The sequence below is a fragment of the Arachis hypogaea genome, chromosome 11 (genome assembly GCF_003086295.3).
Source record: "Arachis hypogaea cultivar Tifrunner chromosome 11, arahy.Tifrunner.gnm2.J5K5, whole genome shotgun sequence".
Taxonomy (NCBI): Eukaryota; Viridiplantae; Streptophyta; class Magnoliopsida; order Fabales; family Fabaceae; genus Arachis; species Arachis hypogaea.
The window spans coordinates 80,919,160-80,942,656 of NC_092046.1; the positions used below are offsets into that span (position 1 = coordinate 80,919,160).

The following is a 23,497-nucleotide window of genomic DNA, read 5'->3' on the forward strand; positions in this document are numbered from 1 at the left end:
GATCTCTTCCACCAAAGAGTCATTAATATCAGTGCTCATGCAGTCATTTGATGTGTCTGGATGCTGCATAGCTGGTATGCGAAATTGTTACTCAGAGGTTGTAAAATTTGTTGTTCGTTCTCTCCTTGCCAATGGCGCCAACAAACTGGTGCACAATACCATGGTCCAAACATAACTTCACAACTTCGCACAACTAACCAGCAAGTGCACTGGGTCGTCCAAGTAATAAAACCTTACGTGAGTAAGGGGTCGATCCCACGGAGATTGTTGGTATGAAGCAAGCTATGGTCACCTTGTAAATCTCAGTCAGGCGGATATCAAATGGTTATAGTATTTTCGAATAATAATAATAAATAAACAGAAAATAAAGATAGAAATACTTATGTAATTCATTGGTGAGAATTTCAGATAAGCGTATAGAGATGCTTTCGTTCCTCTGAATCTCTGCTTTCCCACTGTCTTCATCTAATCAGTCTTACTCCTCTCCATGGCAAGCTTTCTGTAAGGGCATCACCGTTGTCAATGGCTACATCCCATCCTCTCTGTGAAAATGGTCGCCCAGCACTCGCGAGTTTGAAGTTCGTCACAGCCATCCCTTCCCATATCCTACTCGGAATACCACAGACAAGGTTTAGACTTTCCGGATCTAAGGAATGGCCATCCATGGGTTCTAACTTATACCATGAAGATACTAATAACTCGGACTTGGTCTCCTGTATTAGATATCTAAGAGATATTCATTCAAGCTTGTTTGCATGTAGAACGGAAGTGTTTGTCAGGAACGCGTTCATGAGTGAGAATGATGATGAGCGTCACATAATCATCACATTCATCATGTTCTTGGGAACGAATGGATATCTTAGAGGCGGAATAAGTTGAATTGAATAGAAAAACCGTAGTACTTTGTATTAAATCATGAGGAACAGTAGAGCTCCACACCTTAATCTATGGAGTGCAGAAACTCTACCATTTGAAAATACATAAGTGATAATGGTCCAGGCATGGCCGAATGGCCAGCCCCCATGAAAGTCTAAGATAGCATAAAACTGATCAAAGATCTTTAATACAATAGTGAAAAGTCCTATTTATACTAAACTAGTTACTAGGGTTTACAGAAGTAAGTAATTGATGCATAAATCCACTTCCGGTGCCCACTTGGTGTGTGCTTTGGCTGAGCTTGAAGTTTACACGTGGAGAGGTCATTTTTGGAGTTGAACACCAAGTTGTAACGTGTTTTTGGCGTTCAACTCTGGTTCGTGACGTGTTTTCTGGCGTTTAACTCCAGACTGCAACGTAGAACTGGCGTTCAATGCCCTTTTGCGTCATCTAAACTCGGGAAAAGTATAGACTATTATATGTTGCTGGAAAGCCCTAGATGTCTACTTTCCAACGCAATTGGAAGTGCAGCATTTTGAGTTTTGTAGCTCCAGAAAATCCTCTTTGAGTGCAGGGAGGTCAAAATCCAACAACATCAGCAGTCCTTCTTCAACCTCTGAATCTGATTTTTGCTCAAGTCCCTCAATTTTAGCCAGAAAATACCTGAAATCACAGAAAAACACACAAACTCATAGTAAAGTCCAGAAATGTAAATTTAACATAAAAACTAATAAAAACATCCCTAAAAGTAACTAGATCCTACTAAAAACATACTAAAAACAATGCCAAAAAGCGTATAAATTATCCGTTCATCACAACACCAAACTTAAATTGTTGCTTGTCCCCAAGCAACTGAAAATCAAATAGGATAAAAAGAAGAGAATATACTATAAATTCCAAACTATCAATGAAACATAGCTCCAATCAGATGAGCGGGACTTGTAGCTTTTTGCCTCTTGAATAGTTTTGGCATCTCACTTTATCCATTGAAGTTCAGAATGATTGGCATCTATAGGAACTCAAAGTTTAGATAGTGTTATTGATTCTCCTAGTTCAGTATGTTGATTCTTGAACACAGCTACTTTATAAGTCTTGGCCTTGGCCCTAAGCACTTTGTTTTCCAGTATTACCACCGGATACATAAATGCCACAGACACATAATTGGGTGAACCTTTTTAGATTGTGACTCAGCTTTGCTAAAGTCCCCAATTAGAGGTGTCCAGGGTTCTTAAGCACACTCTTTTTTTGCTTTGGACCTTGACTTTAACCGCTCAGTCTAAAGTTTTCACTTGATACCTTCACGCCACAAGCACATGGTTAGGGACAGCTTGGTTTAGCCGCTTAGGCCAGGATTTTATTCCTTTAGGCCCTCCTATCCACTGATGCTCAAACCCTTGGGATCCATCTTATTACCCTTGCCTTTTGGTTTTACGGGCTATTGGCTTTTTGCTCTTGCCTTTTGGTTTTAAGAGCTTTTGGCTTTTTCTGCTTGCTTTTTCTCTTTTTTTTTTCTATTTTTTTTTTCGCTATTTTTTTTTTCTTCAAGCTTTTGTATTCACTACTTTTTCTTGCTTCAAGAATTATTTTTATGATTTTTCAGATTATCAAATAACATGTCTCCTTGTCATCATTCTTTCAAGAGCCAACATATTTAACATTCTTAAACAACAACTTCAAAAGACATATGCACTGTTCAAGCATTCATTCAGAAAACAAAAAGTATTGTCACCACATCAATATAATTAAACTAAGTTCAAGGATAAATTCGAAACTCATGTACTTCTTGTTCTTTTGAATTAAAAACATTTTTCATTTAAGAGAGGTGATGGATTCATATTCACTACTTTAAGGCATAGACACTTAGACACTAATGATCATGTAATAAAGACACAAACAAAGATAAACATTTAACATAAGAAAACGAAAAATAGAAAATTTAAGAACAAGGAATGAGTCCACCTTAGTGATGGTGGTGTTTCCTTCTTGAGGAACCAATGATGTCCTTGAGCTCTTCTATGTCTCTTCCTTGTCTTTGTTGCTCCTCCCTCATTGCTCTTTGATCTTCTCTAATTTCATGAAGGATGATGGAGTGCTCTTGATGTTCCACCCTTAATTGTCCCATGTTGGAACTTAGTTCTCCTAGGGAGGTGTTGATTTGCTCCCAAAAATTCTGTGGAGGAAAGTGCATCCCTTGAGGTATCTCAGGGATTTCTTGATGATGAGCTTCCTCACATGTTTCTTGAGCTCCATGAGTGGGCTCTCTTGTTTGCTCCATCCTTTTCTTAGTGATGGGCTTCTCTTCCTCAATGGGAATGTATCCTTCTATGAAAGCTCCAGCTGAGTAACATAGATGGCAAATAAGATGAGAGAAAGCTAGCCTTGCCAAGAGGGAGGGCTTTTCGGCTATTTTGTAGAGTTCAAGGGAGATGACTTCATGAACTTCTACTTCCTCTCTAATCATGATGCTATGAATCATGATGGCTCGATCCACAGTAACTTCAGATCGGTTGCTAGTGGGAATGATGGAGCGTTGGATGAACTGCAACCATCCTCTAGCCACAGGCTTGAGGTCCAGTCTTCTAAGTTGAACTGGTTTGTATTTTGAGTCAATCTTCCATTGAACTCCTTCCACACATATGTCCATGAAGACTTGGTCCAACCTTTGATCACAGTTACCCTTCTAGTGTAGGGGCGTGCATCTCCTGGCATCATAGGCAAGTCAAACGCCTACCTCACATTTTCCGGACTAAATTCTAAGTATTTCCCCCGAACCATGGTGAGATAATTCTTTGGGTTCGGGTTCTTACTTTGATCATGGTTCCTAGTGATCCATGCATTAGCATAGAACTCTTGAACCATTAGAATTCTGACTTGTTGGATGGGTTTTGTTAGAACTTCCCAACCTCTTCTTTGGATTTCATGTCGGATTTCCGGATACTCATTTCTCTTGAGTTTGAAAGGGACCTCGGGGATCACCTTCTTCTTGGCCACAACATCATAGAAGTGGTCTTGATGGGCTTTGGAGATGAATCTTTCCATCTCCCATGACTCGGAGGTGGAAGCTTTTGTCTTTCCTTTCCCTTTTTTAGAGGATTCTCTGGTCTTAGGTGCCATGGTAATGGAAAAACAAAAAGCTTTATGCTTTTACCACACCAAACTTAGAATATTGCTCGCCCTCGAGCAAGAAAAGAAAGAATAGATGAAGAAGAAGAAGAAATTGAGGAGAGGGAGAGAGAGATGTGTTTCGGCTAAGAAGAGGAGGAGGGGGTTGTGTTATGTGAAATTGTAGAAGAATGGAGGGGTTTATATCGTGAAGGGAGAGGGGTTAGGTTCGGCCATTTAGGGAGGGTTTGGGTGGGAAAGTGATTTTGAATTTTGGAGGTAGGTGGGGTTTATGAGGTAGGTTTATGGGGAAGAGTGAATGGATGTGAGTAGTGAAGGGGTAGTAGGGAAGAGAGCTTGATGTGATTGGTGAAGGGTTTTGGGGAAAGGTGTTTATTGGGAAGAGAGGATGAATGAGAAGAGGAAAGAGTATGATTGGAGGTAGGTGGGGATCCTGTAGGGTCCACAGATGCTGAGATGATCCTGTGGGGTCCACAGATCCTGAGGTGTCAAGGATTTGCATCCCTGCACCAATTAGGCATGTAAAATGCCTTTGCATGCAATTCTGGCGTTTAAACGCCGAATTGATGCTTGTTCTGGGCGTTCAGCGCCCAGATGCAGCATGTTTCTGGCGTTGAACGCCAGTTCTATGCTTGTTTCTGGCATTCAGCGCCAGCTTTCCTCAGTGTGCATTCCTGGCATCTAAACGCCAGGATGCTGCTTGTTTTGGGCGTTCAACGCCAGATCCATGCTCTGTTCTGGCGTTGAACGCCAGCCAGATGCTCCTTACTGGCGTTTAAACGCCAGTAAGTCCTTCCTCCAGGGTGTGATTTTTTTCTGCTATTTTTGATTCTGTTTTTAATTTTTCTATTTATTTTGTGACTCCACATGATCATGAACCTAATAAAACATGAAAGAACAATAAAATAAAAATAAAATTAGATAAAAAATTGGGTTGCCTCCCAACAAGCGCTTCTTTAATGTCAATAGCTTGATAGTGGGCTCTCATGGAGCCACACAGGTGATCAGGTCAATTTATAGACTTCCAACACCAAACTTAGAGTTTGGATATGGGAATACAACACCAAACTTAGAGTTTGGCTGAGGCCTCCCAACACCAAACTTAGAGTTTGACTGTGGGGGCTTTAGTTGACTCTGTACTGAGAGAAGCTTATTGTGCCTCTTTTCCATGTTTACAGAAGGATGACCTTGAGTTTTAAACACAAGGGAGTCCTCATTCAATTGAAGGACTAGTAAACCCCTGTTAACATTAATCACAGCTCTTGCTGTGGCTACGAAGGGTCTTCCAAGAATGATGGATTCATCATCATCCTTCCCATCAGTATCTAGGATTATGAAATCAGCAGGGATGTAAAGGCCTTCAACCTTTACTAATATGTCGTCTACTTGTCCACAAGCCTATTTTCTGGAATTGTCTGCCATCTCTAATGAGATTTTAGCAGCTTGTACCTCAAAGATTCCCAGTTTCTCCATTACAGAGAGTGGCATGAGGTTTATTCCTGACCCCAGGTCACATAGAGCCTTCTCAAAGGTCATGGTGCCTATGGTACAAGGTATTAGGAACTTTCCAGGATCCTGTTTCTTCTGAGGCAATCTCAGTTGATCCAATGCATTTAATTCATTGGTGAACAGGGGAGGTTCATCTCCTCAAGTCTCTTTACCAAATAAATTGGCATTCAGCTTCATGATTGCACCAAGGAACTTGGCAACTTGCTTTTCAGTAACATCTTCATTCTCTTCAGAAGAAGAATACTCATCAGAGCTCACGAAGGGCGTAAAGAGGTTTAATGGGATCTCTATGGTCTCTAGATGAGCCTCAGAGTCCTTTGGTTCCTCAGAGGAAAACTCCTTATTGATCACTGGACGTCCCAGGAGGTCTTCCTCCTTGGGATTCACGTCCTCCTCCTCTCTTGTCGGTTCGGCCATGATAGTCAATTCAATGGCCTTGCACTCTCCTTTTGGATTTTCTTCTGTATTACTTGGGAGAGCACTAGGAGGAGTTTCAGTGATCTTCTTACTCAGCTGGCCCACTTGTGCCTCCAAATTTCTAATTGAGGACCTTGTTTCATTCATGAAACTTACAGTGGCCTTGGACAGATCAGAGACTAAGTTTGCTAAATTAGAGGTATTTTGTTCAGAGTTCTCTGTCTGTTGCTGAGAAGATGATGGAAAAGGTTTACTATTGTTAAACCTGTTTCTTCCACCATTATTAAAGCCTTGTTGAGGCTTTTGTTGATCCTTCCATGAGAGATTTGGGTGATTTCTCCATGAGGGATTATAGGTGTTTCCATATGGTTCACCCATGTAATTCACCTCTGCTATTACAGGGTTCTCAGGATCATAAGCCTCTTCTTCAGCAGATGCCTCTTGAGTACTGTTGGATGCAGCTTGCATTCCATTCAGACTCTGAGAAATCATATTAACTTGCTGAGTCAATATTTTATTCTGAGCCAATATGGCATTCAGAGTATCAATTTCAAGAACTCCCTTCTTCTGAGGCGTCCCATTACTCACAGGATTTGTCTCAGAAGTGTACATGAACTGGTTATTAGCAACCATGTCAATGAGTTCTTGAGCTTCTGCAGGCGTTTTCTTTAGGTGAATGGATCCACCTGCAGAAGTATCTAATGACATCTTAGCTAATTCAGACAGACCATCATAGAATATATCCAGGATGGTCCATTCTGAAAGCATGTCAGAAGGACACTTTTTGGTCAGTTCCTTGTATCTCTCTCAAGCTTCATAGAGGGATTCACCTTCTTTCTTCTGAAGGTTTGAACATCCACTCTAAGCTTACTCAGCTTTTGAGGAGGAAAGAACTTGGCTAAGAAAGCCTTGACCAGCTTATCCCAAGAGTTCAGGCTATCCTTAGGTTGAGAGTCCAACCATATTCTAGCTCTGTCTCTCACAGTAAAAGGGAAAAGCATGAGCCTGTAGACTTCAGGATCTACTCCATTAGTCTTAACAGTATCACAAATCTGCAAGAACTCAGTTAAAAACTAAAAAGGATCTTCAGATGGAAGTCCATGAAACTTGCAGTTTTGTTGCATCAGAGCAACTAGTTGAGGCTTAAGCTCAAAATTGTTTGCTCCAATGGTAGGGATGGAGATGCTTCTTCCATGTAAATTGGAATTAGGTGCAGTAAAGTCACTAAGCATCCTCCTTGCATTATTATTATTTTCGGCTGCCATCTCCTCTTCCTTTTCAAAAATTTCTGTAAGGTTGTCTCTGGATTGTTGTAATTTAGCTTCTCTTAGTTTCCTCTTCAGAGTCCATTCAGGTTCAGGGTCTGCTTCAACAAGAATGTTCTTGTCCTTGCTCCAGCTCATATGACAAAGAAGGGAATAACAAAGAAAATATGGAATCCTCTATGTCACAGTATAGAGATTCCTTTGTGTGAGTAGAAGAAGAAAAGAATGTAATGTAAAGAAAGAGAAGGGAGGAGAATCCAAACACAAGGGTGAGGGGAGCAGAGATATGAGATGAGGAGAAGTGTTAGTAAATAAATAAATAAATAGAAGAAGATGAGAGAGAGAAGTTTTCGAAAATAATTTTTTTGAAAAAGAGTTAGTGATTTTCGAAAATTAAAGGAGAATTAAAATTAAAATTTAAACAATTAATTAATTAAAAAGAATTTTTGAAAAAGAGGGAGGTATTTTCAAAAATTAGAGAAGGATAGTTAGTTAGGTAGTTTTGAAAGAGATAAGAAACAAACAAAAGGTTAATTAGTTAGTTGAAAAAGATTTGAAAATCAATTTTAAAAAGATAAGAAGATGAGAAGTTAGAAAAGATATTTTAAAAAGATAAGATAAAAAGATATTTTTGAAAAGATATGATTGAAATTAGTTTTGAAAAAAATTTGATTTTTAAAAATCACAATTAATGACTTGATTCACAAGAAATCACAAGATATGATTCTAGAACTTAAATTTTGAATCTTTCTTAACAAGTAAGTAACAAACTTGAAATTTTTGAATCAAAACATTAATTGTTGATGATATTTTCAAAAATATGATATAAAATTAAGAAAAAGATTTTTCAAAATTATTTTTAAAATTTTCGAAAATAAATAAGAAAAATGAAAAAGATATGATTTTTGAAAAATATTTTGAAAAAGATAAGATTTTCAAATTGAAAATTTGATTTGACTCATAAGAAACAACTAGATTTTAAAAATTTTTGAAAAAGTCAATCCAAATTTTAGAAATTTATGAGTGAAAAAAGAAAAGATATTTTTTTTTATTTTTGAATTTTTAATGATGAAAGAGAAAAACATGAAGAAGACTCATAACATAAAAATTATGAATCAAAACACACAATGCATGCAAGAACACTATGAATGTCAAGATGAACACCAAGAACACTTTGAATGTCAAGATGAACATCAAGACTTTTTTTTGAAAAATTTTCAAGAAAAGAAAACATGCAAGACACCAAACTTAGAAATTTTTCATGTATAGATACTATGAATGCAAGAATGCATATGAAAAACAAGAAAAGACACAAAACAAGAAAATATGAAGATCAAACAAGAAGACTGACCAAGAACAACTTGAAGATCATTAAGAACACTATGAATGCATGAATTTTCGAAAAAAAATGCATAAAGAATTTTAGAAAAAATGCAATTGATACCAAACTTAAAAATTGACTCAAGACTCAAACAAGAAATACAAAATATTTTTGATTTTATGATTTTATTAATTTTTTTTTGGATTTTTCGAAAATTAATGTGAAAAAGAAAAATAAGGATTCCAAAATTTTTAATATGAATTCCAGGAATCTTGTGCTCTTTAGTCTAAAGCTCCAATATGAGGATTAGACATGGCTTAATAGCCAGCCAAGCTTTAGTATGCTATTACATGCATTGAAGTGATTAGTTGAATCCTCAGTCCAAAGGAATTTGGACATGGCTTTACAGCCAGCCAGGATTCTACATGCTTCATGAAACTCTAGAATTCATTCTTAAAAATTCTGAAGAATAAAAGTATATAAATTTTTTTTTCAAAATATTTTTTTGGGAAAAACGAAAAAGAAGAAAATATTTTTGAAAAATTTTTGAAAACTTTTTGAAAATAAAATAAGAAGAAAATTACCCAATCTGAACAACACGATGAACCGTCAGTTGTCCAAACTCGAACAATCCCCGGCAACGGCGCCAAAAACTTGGTATGCGAAATTGTTACTCAGAGGTTGTAAAATTTGTTGTGCGTTCTCTCCCTGGAAATGGCGCCAACAAACTGGTGCACAATACCATGGTCCAAACATAACTTCACAACTTCGCACAATTAACCAGCAAGTGCACTGGATCGTCCAAGTAATAAAACCTTACGTGAGTAAGGGTCGATCCCATGGAGATTGTTGGTATGAAGCAAGCTATGGTCACCTTGTAAATCTCAGTCAGGCGGATATCAAATGGTTATAGTATTTTCAAATAATAATAATAAATAAACAGAAAATAAAGATAGAAATACTTATGTAATTCATTGGTGAGAATTTCAGATAAGCGTATAGAGATGCTTTCGTTCCTCTGAATCTCTGCTTTCCCACTATCTTCATCCAATCAGTCTTACTCCTCTCCATGGCAAGCTTTCTGTAAGGGCATCACCGTTGTCAATGGCTACATCCCATCTTCTCTGTGAAAATGGTCTAAATGCTCTGTCACGGCATGGCTAATCATCTGGAGGTTCTCGATCATACTGGAATAGGATTTACTATCCTTTTGCGTCTGTCACTACGCCCAGCACTCGCGAGTTTAAAGTTCGTCACAGCCATCCCTTCCCAGATCCTACTCGGAATACCACAGACATGGTTTAGACTTTCCGGATCTCAGGAATGGCCATCCATGCGTTCTAACTTATACCACGAAGATACTAATAACTTGGACTCAGTCCCCTGTATTAGATATCTAAGAGATATTCATTCAAGCTTATTTGCATGTAGAACGGAAGTGTTTGTCAGGCACGCGTTCATGAGTGAGAATGATGATGAGCGTCACATAATCATCACATTCATCATGTTCTTGGGAACGAATGGATATCTTAGAGGCGGAATAAGTTGAGTTGAATAGAAAAACAGTAGTACTTTGCATTAAATCATGAGGAACAGCAGAGCTCCACACCTTAATCTATGGAGTGCAGAAACTCTACCATTTGAAAATACATAAGTGATAATGGTCCAGGCATGGCCGAATGGCCAGCCCCCATGAAAGTCTAAGATAGCATAAAACTGATCAAAGATCTTTAATACAATAGTGAAAAGTCCTATTTATACTAAACTAGTTACTAGGGTTTACAGAAGTAAGTAATTGATGCATAAATCCACTTCCGGTGCCCACTTGGTGTGTGCTTTGGCTGAGCTTGAAGTTTACACGTGGAGAGGTCATTCTTGGAGTTGAACACCAAGTTGTAACGTGTTTTTGGCGTTCAACTCTGGTTCGTGACGTGTTTTCTGGCGTTTAACTCTAGACTGCAGCGTAGAACTGGCGTTCAATGCCCTTTTGCGTCGTCTAAACTGGGAAAAGTATGGACTATTATATGTTGCTGGAAAGCCCTGGATGTCTACTTTCCAACGCAATTGGAAGTGCGGCATTTTGAGTTTTGTAGCTCCAGAAAATCCACTTTGAGTGCAGGGAGGTCAAAATCCAACAGCATCAGCAGTCCTTCTTCAACCTCTGAATCTGATTTTTGCTCAAGTCCCTCAATTTCAGCCAGAAAATACATGAAATCACAGAAAAACACACAAACTCATAGTAAAGTCTAGAAATGTGAATTTAACATAAAAACTAATAAAAACATCCCAAAAAGTAACTAGATCCTACTAAAAACATACTAAAAACAATGCCAAAAAGCATATAAATTATCTGTTCATCACAACACCAAACTTAAATTGTTTTCTAATACAATAGTGAAAAGTCCTATTTATACTAAACTAGTTACTAGGGTTTACAGAAGTAAGTAATTGATGCATAAATCCACTTCCGGGGCCCACTTGGTGTGTGCTTGGGCTGAGCTTGAAGTTTACACGTGGAGAGGTTATTCTTGGAGTTGAACGCCAAGTTGTAACGTGTTTTTGGCGTTCAACTCTGGTTCGTGACGTGTTTCTGGCGTTTAACTCCAGACTGCAGCGTAGAACAGGCGTTCAACGCCCTTTTGCGTCGTCTAAACTCGGGCAAAGTATGGACTATTATATATTGCTGGAAAGCCCTATATGTCTACTTTCTAACGCAATTGGAAGCGCGCCATTTTGAGGTTTGTAGCTCCAGAAAATCCACTTTGAGTGCAGGGAGGTCAGAATCCAACAACATCAGCAGTCCTTCTTCAAACTCTGAATCTGATTTTTGCTCAAGTCCCTCAATTTCAACCAGAAAATACCTGAAATCACAGAAAAACACACAAACTCATAGTAAAGTCTAGAAATATGAATTTAACATAAAATCTAATAAAAATATCCCTAAAAGTAACTAGATCCTACTAAAAACATACTAAAAACAATGCCAAAAAGCGTATAAATTATCCGCTCATCAAGAGCTTTGACAGCATTTAACTTGAACTCATCCTCATTGACTCTCAGGGTCACTTCCCATTTTTGTACATCAATAAGAGTTTGTCCAGTTGCTAGGAAAGGTCTTCCTAGAATGAGAGTTGCACTCTTGTGCTCCTCCATTTCCAGCACTACAAAGTCAGTGGGAAAGGCAAATGGCCCAACCTTGACAATCATATCCTCAATGATGCCTGATGGGTATTTAATGGAGCCATCAGCAAGTTGAAGACATATCCGGGTTGGTTTGACTTCTTCAGTCAACCCAAGCTTTCTGATAGTGGATGCAGGTATTAGGTTGATACTTGCTCCAAGGTCACATAGAGCTGTCTTGGTACAAGCACCCTCTAATGTGCATGGTATCATAAAGTTTCCTGGATCTTGAAGCTTTTCTGGTAAGCTTTTCAGAATGACTGGACTGCATTCTTCAGTGAGAAACACTCTTTCAGTTTCTCTCCAATCCTTCTTATGACTTAAGATCTCTTTCATGAACCTAGCATAAGAGGGTATTTGCTCAAGTGCCTCTGCAAACGGGATCTTTATTTCAAGAGTCCTGAGATAGTCTACAAATCGGGCAAATTGTTTATCCTGTTCCTCTTGGCGGAGCTTCTGAGGATAAGGCATCTTGGCTTTATATTCTTCAACCTTAGTTGCTGCAGGTTTATTCCCTACAGAAGTGGTCGGAGAAGCCTTCTTAGAGGGGTTACTATCAGCACTTGTAGGTGTCTGATCCCTCATTGGCGTTTGAACGCCAGGATTGGGTGCTGGATGGGCATTTAACGCCAGCTTCCCACCCTTTTCTGGCGTTTGAACGCCAGAACTGGACAAGGAATGGGCGTTTAACGCCAATTTTTCCCCCTTTTTTGGCGTTTGAACGCCAGAGTTATTCCTCTCTGGGCTCTTGGTGTCCTCAGAGAGATTTTGGGCAGTGGTTTGGTCATCCTCTATCATTTGTTCCTTTCTTGACTTTTTGCTACTTTGAGCTGAGTTATTCAATGTCTTTTCGCTCCTTAGTTGGACAGCTTAGCATTCTTCTGTTATCTGTTTAGATAGCTTCTGTCTTGTCTGATTCAATTGTGCTTCTATATTCTTGTTAGCATTTTTAGTGTTTTGGAGCATCTCTTTGAATTCTGCTAATTGTTTTGTCATAAGGAGTAATTGCTGATTAAGTTCAACAATCTGTTCTTGAGGATTAGGATCAGTAGTTACTGCCATAGGCTCTTCTTTTATGGAGGACTCACTGTTTGAGTACAGATGTTGATTTCTAGCAACTGTATCTATGAGTTCTTGAGCCTCTTCAATTGTTTTTCTTATGTGTATAGATCCACCAGCTGAGTGGTCTAGAGACATTTGAGCTCTTTTTGTAAGCCTATAGTAAAAGATGTCTAACTGTACCCACTCTGAAAACATTTCAGAGGGGCATTTCCTTAGCATCCCTCTATACCTCTCCCAGGCATTATAAAGGGATTCATGATCCTCTTGTTTAAAGTCTTGGATGTCCAGCCTTAGCTGTGTCATCCTTTTTGGAGGGTAAAATTGATTCAGGAATTTGTCTGATAACTGTCTCCATGTTTTTATGCTTGCTGTGGGTTGGTTATTTAACCACCTCTTAGCTTGATCTTTTACAGCAAATAGAAACAGTAATAATCTGTAGACATCTTGATCCACTTCTTTATCACGTACTGTGTCAGCAATTTGTAAGAACTGTGCCAGAAACTCAGTAGGTTCTTCTTGTGGAAGACCGGAATACTGGCAATTTTGCTGCACCATGATAATGAGCTGAGGATTTAGCTCAAAACTACTTGCTTTGATGGGAGGTATACAGATGCTACTCCCATATGCAGCTGTAATGGGGTTAGCATATGACCCCAGAGTCCTTCTGGACTGTTCATTTCTACTTATGTCCATGAGGGAGAAAAGGGGATTGATATGAATTGCAAATAAATTATATTTTTATTTTTTATTTATTTAATTAAAAGTGACCGAAATTAAAATAGAATAAAATAAAATAAATGGAAAATAAAATAAAATAAGATTTCGAAAAAAAGAAAATAAAATAAAAGCAAATTGAAGACTAAATTATTTAATTAATTAAAAATATTTTGAAATTAGCAATCAAAAAGATATGATTGAAAATTATTTTGAAAAAGATTTGATTGAGAAGATATGATTGAAGAAATTAAAAAGATTTGATTTTTTTTTTTTTGAAAAAGATTTGAAAAGATCAATTTTTGAAATTAGAATTTTGACTTGATTAAAAAGAAAAGATATGATTTTAAAAATCTTTGACTACTTTAATGCTAAATTTCGAAAACTATGAGTAAAATAAGGAAAAGATATTTTTTTATTTTTAAATTTTAATGAGGAAAGAGAAAAACAACAAAACGACACTAAACTTAGAAATTTTAGATCAAAACAAAGAGAACAAACAAGAAAACTTTGAATGTCAAGGTGAACACCAAGAACACTTTGAAGATCAAGATGAACACCAAGAACAAATTTTTGAAAAATTTGTAAGTAAATAAAAGCACAAAAACACACCAAATTTAAAATTTTTAGAAAATAAAACACAAATTTTCGAAAAATTAAAGGAAAACACAAAGAAGACACCAAACTTAGAATTTTTTTTTAAAAATCAAGAAAGAACTAAGGACATGAAATTTTGAAAAATTAAAAGAAAATAAAAGCATGCAATTGACACCAAACTTCAAATATGAAACTAAACTCAAATAAAAGACTCTAAACCAACAAAAATAAAATATTCCTAATCTAAGCAACAAGATAAACCGTCAGTTGTCCAAACTCAAACAATCCCCGGCAACGGTGCCAAAAACTTGGTGCACAAAATTACAATCACTATTTTGCAACTCCGCACAACTAACCAGCAAGTGCACTGGGTCATCCAAGTAATACCTTACGTGAGTAAGGGTCGATCCCACGGAGATTGTCGGCTTGAAGCAAGCTATGGTTATCTTGTAACTCTTAGTCAGGATATCAATAATTCTTAGATTTAATTGTAAAAAGTAAAAGAACATGAAATAAATACTTCTTCTTCATGCACGCAAGGCTCCTTCCATAGCAAGCTTTATGTTGGAAATCAACGTTGTCAATGGCTACTTCCCGTCCTCTTAGTGAAAATGTTCCAAATGCGCTGTCACCGCACGGCTAATCATCTGTCGGTTCCCGATTATGTCGGAATAGGATCCATTGATCCTTTTGCGTCTGTCACTACGCCCAACACTCGCAAGTTTGAAGCTCGTCACAGTCATCCCTTCCCAGATCTTACTCAGAATACCACAGACAAGGTTTAGACGTTCCAGATCTCAAGAATGGCCGCCAATAATTCTAGCTTATACCACGAAGACTCTGATCTGAATCTTGAGGCTAAGAGATATGCATTCAATCTAAGGTAGAACGGAGGTAGTTGTCAGGCACGCGTTCATAGGTGAGAATGATGATGAGTGTCACGGATCATCACATTCATCACGTTGAAGTGCGAATGAATATCTTAGAATAGAAGCAAGCGTGATAGAATGAAAAACAGTAGTAATTGCATTAATTCATGGAGAACAGTAGAGCTCCTCACCCCCAACAATAGGGTTTAGAGACTCATGCCGTAGAGAATACAATATGAAACGTGTAAAGTGTCATGAGGTACAAGATGAATCACTAAAAGTAGTTTTTATAGTAAACTAGTGACCTAGGGTTACAGAAAATGAGTAAGCTAGGGTGTTTAGTGTAAAAATCCACTTCTGGGGCCCACTTGGAGTGTGCTTGGCTGAGCATTGAAGCTTTCATGTGTAGAGACTTTTCTTGGAGTTAAACGCCAGCTTTTGTGTCATTTTGGGCGTTTAACTCCAGCTTTTGTGCCAGTTCTGGAGTTAAACGCCAGAATTCTTGAGCTGACTTGGAACGCCTGTTTGGGCTATCAAATCTCGGGAAAAGTATAAACTATTATATATTGCTGGAAAGCCCAGGATGTATAATTTCCAACGCAATTGAGAGCGTGCCAATTAGGCTTCTGTAGCTCCAGAAAATCAACTTCGAGTGCAGGGAGGTCAGAATCCAACAACATCTGCAGTCCTTTTTCAGCCTCTGAATTAGATTTTTGCTCAGGTCCCTCAATTTCAGCCAGAAAATATCTGAAATCATAGAAAAACACACAAACTCATAGTGAAGTCCAGAAAAGTGATTTTTATTTAAAAACTAATAAAAACATAATAAAAACTAACTAAAATATACTAAAAACATACTAAAAACAATGCCAAAAAGCGTATAAATTATCCGCTCATCACACTCCTATCTTTGATCTCTAAATCAAACTCTTGCAATAGCAATATCCAACAGATTAACCTTGGTTTAGACTCTTTCTTAGCTAACAAGTATTTCAAAGCCACATGGTCTGAATATACTATAACTTTTGTTCCAAGTAAATAAGCCCGGAATTTATCTAAAGCAAAAACAATGGCTAACAGTTCCTTTTTAGTGGTAGTATAATTAGACTGGGCACCATCTAAAGTTTTAGAAGTATAAGCAATAATGTAAGGATCCTTACCTTCGCGCTGAGCCAGCGCTGCTCCTACCGCATAGTTAGATGCGTCGCACATGATCTCGAACGGCCTAATCCAGTCAGGCCCTCTCACAATAGGAGCTTGGGTCAAGGCAATCTTCAGCTTGTCAAATGCTTCCATGCATTCTTCACTCAAGTCAAACTCTACGTCTTTCTCCAGCAGACAGGAAAGGGGGTAGTGCAACCTTACTGAAGTCCTTGATAAAACACCGATAGAAACCTGCATGATCAAGAAAATAACATACTTCTCTCACAGAGGAGGGATAAGGTAAACCATAAATAACATCAACCTTTGCAGGATCAACAAATATACCAGTATTAGAAACAACATAGCCTAGAACAATACCTTGATTTACCATAAAATGTCATTTTTCAAAATTAAGCACAAGGTTTGAACTAGCACATCTTTCTGATATTCTAGCAAGATTATCCAAACAAAGGTCAAAGGAATCACCATAGACACTAAAGTCATCCATAAAAACTTCCATATAATGCTAAAAAAGATCTGAGAAGATACTCATCATGCGCTTTTGAAACGTAGCCAGTGCATTACATAAACCAAAAGGCATTCTTTTATATGCATACGTTCCAAAGGGTCATGTAAAAGTTGTTTTCTCCTGATCTTCTGAAGCAATATGGATCTGAAAATAACCAGTATAACCTTCTAGAAAATAATAGTGTGATTTACCTGACAGGTGATCAAGCATTTGATCGATGAAAGGTAGTGGATAGTGATCCTTGCGAGTGGCCAAGTTCAAGCGCCTATAGTCGATGCACACTCTCCAGGAATTCTGCACCCTTGTAGCCATGAGTTCTCCATTTTCATTCTTCACTATCATGACGCCGGACTTCTTCGGAACCACTTGAACTAGACTAACCCACTCATTATCCGAGATTGGATAGATAATGTCAGCTTCAAGCAGTCAGGTCACTTCCTTTTTTACAACTTCTAGAATTGTGGGGTTCAGCCGCCTTTGAGGTTGAGGGATAGGCTTGGCTCCCTCCTCTAGAAAAATATGGTGCTCACAAACTTGAGGGCTTATACCAACTATATTTGCCAAACTCCACCCAATAGCTTTCTTATTTCTTCTCAGTACATTAAGCAGTCGCTCTTCTTGTTGGGAAGTAAGCTCCTTTGCGATGATCACTGGGAGCTTCTGATTTTCTTCATGATAAGTGATGCATTTGCATCTGTGCTATATTAGCTAGTTAGTTTAAGTAGTTTTAGCTTAATTTCATTCACTTTCTTTGAAATAAACAAGCATTTGTGTGAGTTTTCTCTCCATGCATTCATGAACCAAGAACTAGGTGTAATTTGGCCATATTTGCGCAAAGAATTCAAGAAGTTGACAAATGAATTAGTATGAATGAATCTCTTGAAAATTGTTGCATAGAATGGCAAAACTTTGAAGCAAATTCTTTGGTTAATGATAGGTGATGAAACAAGAAGGCATTGAAGTAAGAATGAAGCAAGCAAGTGGCTAACAACTCCTTCAAGAAAAGCAATATGCACGATGCTAACTTGGGATTCAAGTTGGCAACGCCAATGAAGCCCCACTTGAGGAAGAGCACAAGCAACTTTGCAAGAAAGTGGTTTCCTATGAAGACTATGCACGTTGCTAACTTGGAGTTACATTGGAGTGTTTGGCAACAACTCAAGAAGCAAGTTGGGCAAGAAGAAGAGTAAATGTTGGCGTTGCCAACTTGGAGAAAGGGTGAGTTGTTGAAGGCAACGCCAAGCACCCTGGAGAGCAAATGTTGGCGTTGCCAACTTGGAGAAAGGAGTGAGTGTTTAATGGCAACGCAGGCAAGCAAGGAGCTGAGCCAAGGAGAAGGTCGAGGGCATTGCCAACGCCAGAAACAAGGGACGTGTTCCTTGGCAATGCACACAAGCAAGGCTTGGCCCAGGAGGAAGAGGAGCTGGCGTTGCCAACGCCAGGAACCATAGGCGTTATCCAAGGCAACGGCAAGCAACAAGAATGGAGCCTTGAAGAGTAGTCGAGCACGTTGCCAACTCCAGGGAGAGCTAGAGTGTTTGGTGACAATGCCCAAGCATGGAGGATGTCCAAGAAAAGGAAGCTGGCGTTGCCAACTTGGAATATAGGGGCGTTACCCACAACAACTCCAACAAGGCAGCCTGACCTTACCTCCTTCAATGGAGTATATCTTGAGTTACAAAACTCCAAATGAGGTGATTCCAACGGCATTTGAAAGTAGACATCCAGAGATTTCCAACCATATATCATAGTATGGGGTTGGAATTCATTTTGAAGCTTCAAAAGCTGGCGTTACCAACGCTGGAAACAAGGGCGTTTTCACCAAAAACGTGTGCGATTTTGGCAGCCTGACCCTGTCTCCTTCAAACGAGCATAACTTGAGCTACAGATATCCAAATTGAGTGATTCTAGTTGCGTTGGAAAGCTGACATTTAGAGCTTTCCAACCATATATAATAGCCTATAGTGAAGCATGAAATGGAAGCTCGAATCAGAGTCATCTTTAGGCCCCAAAAACAAGAAAATGAGGTTGGAATTGGAGGAAGCTAGAAAGCACCCTGGAGAGGAGCACGAGCACGTTGGCAACGTGCTAACAAGGAGGCGTGTTTGAGGACAACGCCAGCCCATTGTTGCTGCCTTGGGAGGCTTGGCACGTTGCAACTTGGGAAGAAGGGGGCGTTTTTAGCAACAACTTGGCAGCTTGACCTTACCTTCTTTGAGGAAGCATAACTTGAGCTAGAAAAATCCAATTGAGATAATTCCAAGTGCATTAGAAAGAAGACACTCTGAGCTTTCCAATGATGTATGATAGTATATATTGAAGCAGAGGATTGACACTCAAATTCTGGGCAACATTAGGCATGAGAGAAGAGTCAAGAAGAAGAAGAGCAAGTTGTTAGCAACAACTTGGGCCAACAACGCCCAAGTCTCAAAGCTCACTCCCAGGAAAACCACATGCACGTTGCCAACGTGCATTAAGCCTGGAGTTATTGCCAACAACGCCCCTCAATGGGCCAGAATTGATGACAACTTGCTCTGCTTCCTCTGTTCCTCACAAAGGCCAGCAACTTCTTCCATTGAGCCAAGAATTCAACAATGAGAAAGCCCACATTGCTAGCCCAAATTGAAGATCTCTGAAGAAGTTTTAGGAGTAGTATAAATAGAGAAAAGTTTGGTACTTAGAAGGACTCTTTTTACACTCCTTTTTGCTTGTAACTTGTTTTGAGATTTTTGGACACTTAGACATTTTCTCACCGGTTTTCTATTTTGTTTTTCTTGCAACTTTGAATTACGGTTTTAAGATCTTCTTCTTCTTCATCTTCTTCATTCTTCTCTACTCAATTCTCATGTTTACTTTTGCATTTGTTGTTGTATTTAGAGCTATGATTCACTAAACCCCATTTTCATTAGGGGGAGGAGCTCTGTTTATTGGATTGAATTGATAACTCTTCTTCTCCTTCTTAATTCAAGTGGTTGATCTAAGAGGAGACTCTTGTTCTTTAAAGATTCAATCACCATCAAGAGAGGGATTAATCTATGTGATTCATGTGGTGAATTTGGACAAGGAGCCACATAATTCAGTTTAGAGTTCATCCTCTCATGATTTCCTTAATCAATACACCTTGGTTGGTATGTGAGATGTAACCTCCTTTGGTTGAGATTATGGAAGTTGTGTGGCTTGGTTAAGGAAGTGAACTTCATCTCTTCTCATGAACAATTAGATCACGAGAGTGGCAATTGGTTGTGTTGAGAGAAATTGAGTTACCAAGAGATTGGGACTCAATTACCCACAATTTGCCATGGATTTATACCCATGATTGAGAAGGAATTGATCAACATCAATTCATGAAAATTTGCATCTCTGATCCCTAATGATCTCTCTATCATTACTTCTCATCTCTTTTGCTCTTTAGTTGTTTTGAATACCCATTACCCAATCCCCTTTTATCTTCTTGCAATTTATCATTCTTACCATTTACATTCTGTTTATCTAATTCTTGCAATTTACTCTTCTGCTCTTTATAATTCTGCAATCTTTACTTTCTTGCAAGCTATCTTTAATGTCATTTAAGTTTCTTGTATTTTAAATTTCAGTTATCTACTTTCATTGTTCGTCTTTATTATAGTTCTTTAAATTCTTTGTTATTTAACTTTCCGCAATTACATTCAAAAATCAAATCTCATGAATTCAAAACCATGTTTGCTTGACTAAATCTACCATTTAACTAAAGTTTCTTAATCTAACAATCTCCGTGGGATCGACCTCACTCTTAGTGAGTTTTATTACTTGATACGACCCGGTATACTTGCCGGTAATTACGTGAAATTAATTTTTTACGTATCAAGTTTTTGGCGCCGTTGCCGAGGATTGGCAAAGATTAACAATGATTAAGTGAATTGAAGATCTAGATCTAGCACTTTTTATTTTTTTTCTTTAACTTTTAACTAACACACTAACTGTTTGAATTTTTGCTTAAGCCAACTAACATTTCACTTCAGCCATGGATTGAAGTGTTATTGCCTTTCTGGCGTTGTGTGATTCTTATGCTTTGGTTGTATGTCAGGTACAAGGAGAATTATACCCACCTTTTGTGAACAAGACGAAAGAACCCTCAGAAGATTAAGAAGAGCTGAAAGAGGGAAAAACATAATTGGTGAGGGGGATTCAGAAGGAGAAGACCAAGTCATGGAGGGCAATTCACATAACCATGCTGAGGGAGTTGCCAACAATAACAACCCAGAGGGAGTTGCCAACAATAACAACCCACCTCAAAGAAGAGTTCTAGCTTCTTACACTCTCCCAAATCCAAGACACTATGGGAGCAGTATACTCGCTCCCAATGTTCATGCAAACAACTTTGAATTGAAGCCTCAGCTCATCACTCTCGTGCAAAATAATTGTTCCTATGGAGGAGGCCCCCTTGAGGACCCAAATCAACACCTATCTGTCTTCCTAAGAATTTGTGAAACTGTCAAGACAAATGGTGTGCATCCAGATGTTTACAAGCTGCTATTATTCCCATTTTCGTTGAGAGACAAGGCATTTCAATGGCTAGAGACATTCCCCAAGGAAAGTATCAACACTTGGGATGATCTGGTGAATAAATTCCTATCCAAGTTTTATCCACCTCAGAGGATCATCAGGTTAAAAATAGAGGTGCAAACATTCACTCAAATGGATGGGGAATCATTGTATGAAGCATGGGAAAGATACAAAGCCCTGATTAGAAAATGTCCACCTGAGATGTTCACTGAATGGGATAAACTTCAAAATTTCTATGAAGGGTTGACTGAAAAATCTCAAGAGTCTTTGGATTACTCTGCAGGAGGCTCGCTACAATTGATGAATACAGCCGAAGAAGGTCAGAATCTCATAGACATGGTGACAAATAACCAATACTTCTTTGCTCATCAGAGGCAATGCCAACCTATTCAAAAGAAGGGTGTATTGGAACTAGAAGGAATAGACACAATCTTGGCACAAAACAAGTTGATGCACCAGCAACTCCAGCAACAAATGGAAATGATGGCTAAGAGAATAGATGGCCTCCAACTAGCTTCAGTGAGCACAACAAATCATTCAATTAAATGGGGTCAAAATGAAGTGAGCAATGTTGAGCAGCAACAAGAACAGGTTCAATATATGCATAATACCTCAAATCCCTCTCAAAATGATTTCCATGGTGACACATACAACTCATCTTGGAGGAATCACCCCAACCTAAGATGGGGTGACAATCAAAATTCATGGCAGAGAAACCACAATTTCAATAACTCCCGCAACACAAACAACCAAAATCATTCACCCAGTAACACTAACCAATACAAAAACTCACAAAACACATATCATCCACCTCATAACAACTCACAAACTCACCAAAATAACTTTTCCACACTTCCATTCAACTCACAAAATAACCACCTCGATGCTCCAAACAACCTCCACCAGCAACCATCACCTACCATACAACCGCATCCAGACTCTCAGAGGATCTCTAACTTAGAGATGTTAATGGAGAAACTCATCAAGACTCAAGAGATGGCAAGACAAGATCAAGCCCTGACACTCAAAAACCAAGATGCATCTATGAAAAATCTTGAAAGACAAGTGGGACAAATGGCCAAACATATCACAGAGATAGGTGAGAAGCGAGCACTCCCTAGTACCACTGAAGACAACCCAAGGGACACAGGAAAAGCCATAAAATGGGAGGAGTGTAAAGCAATCACCCTGAGAAGTGGTAAGAAGGTGGAGACAGAAGCCATCACTTAGGAAGAGCACAACAAAGAAGGCTTGAAAGAAGAGGTGAAGGAGCAAAAGCATGAGCAAGAAACCTCTACACAAAGTGATAAGTCAACTAAGAAAGAGGCAGTGAGAGCATATCAACCAATGCTACCATATCCTCAAAGATTCAAGGGAGAGAACAAAGAGAAGCAATACTCCAAATTTCTGGAGATATTCAAGACACTGCACATCAATATCCCCTTCATAGAAGCACTTGAACAAATGCCATTGTATGCAAAGTTCATGAAGGAATTGTTAACAAAGAAAAGATCCTTGAAGGAGGGACAAATGGTTGTAATGACCACGGAGTGTAGTGCCATTATCCAGAAAGGATTACCAAGGAAGAGGAAGGACCCAGGGAGCTTTCATATCCCCTGCACCATAGGCAACATGACAATTGAGAAAGCATTTTGTGATCTTGGTGCAAGCATCAACTTAATGCCTTTATCCCTGATAAGGAAGCTTCAGATTCATGAATTGAGACCCACAAAAATAGCCCTTCAAATGGCAGACAAATCCATTCAGCAAGCACTTGGTGTTGTGGAGAATGTATTGGTAAAGGTGGACAAATTTTTCCTCCCAGCTGACTTCGTCATCCTAGATATAGAGGAAGATGACAACACTCCCATTATCCTAGGGAGACCTTTCTTAGCTACTGCCAGGGCATTGATAGATGTTAAAAAAGGAGAATTGATGCTAAGGGTGCATGAAGAGCATATAGTGTTCCATGTCTTCAAGAATTTGCAAGATTCTACCCAAGAGGAGGAGTGTATGAAGATTGATTCCATAAATCCAAACTTGAAAGAAGCACCTGATGAAACGCTTCCAATGCACCTAAGCTCATGCTGGAAAAGAAAGGAAGAGGTAGAAGTGTTGCAACAAGCTCAAAGAATAGAGGAGAAGCTTCAATCAAAGCATGCATTTGAGATTCTCAGCAAGGACATTCTAAAAATTGAGCCTCCAAAACCTGAACTACCTCCTGAAAAAGAAAAGAGCCTCAAGAAGAAAGTGCCAAGAGGATGGAGAAACAAGAAAATCCCCACGGAAGATTTCTCACCAGGGGATAAAGTGATGCTAACTTACCAACCAATGGAAACATCTCCACACT

General features: G+C 38.7%; 1 non-coding gene across 1 annotated transcript; it reads left to right on the top strand.

The window, feature by feature from the left end:
• The first annotated feature begins 6,687 nt into the window (after positions 1 to 6,687).
• Positions 6,688 to 6,794, top strand: LOC112725318 (small nucleolar RNA R71). Its single transcript, XR_003164434.1, has one exon. It is a non-coding gene; the product is annotated as a small nucleolar RNA R71 (small nucleolar RNA).
• The last annotated feature ends 16,703 nt before the right edge of the window (positions 6,795 to 23,497 follow it).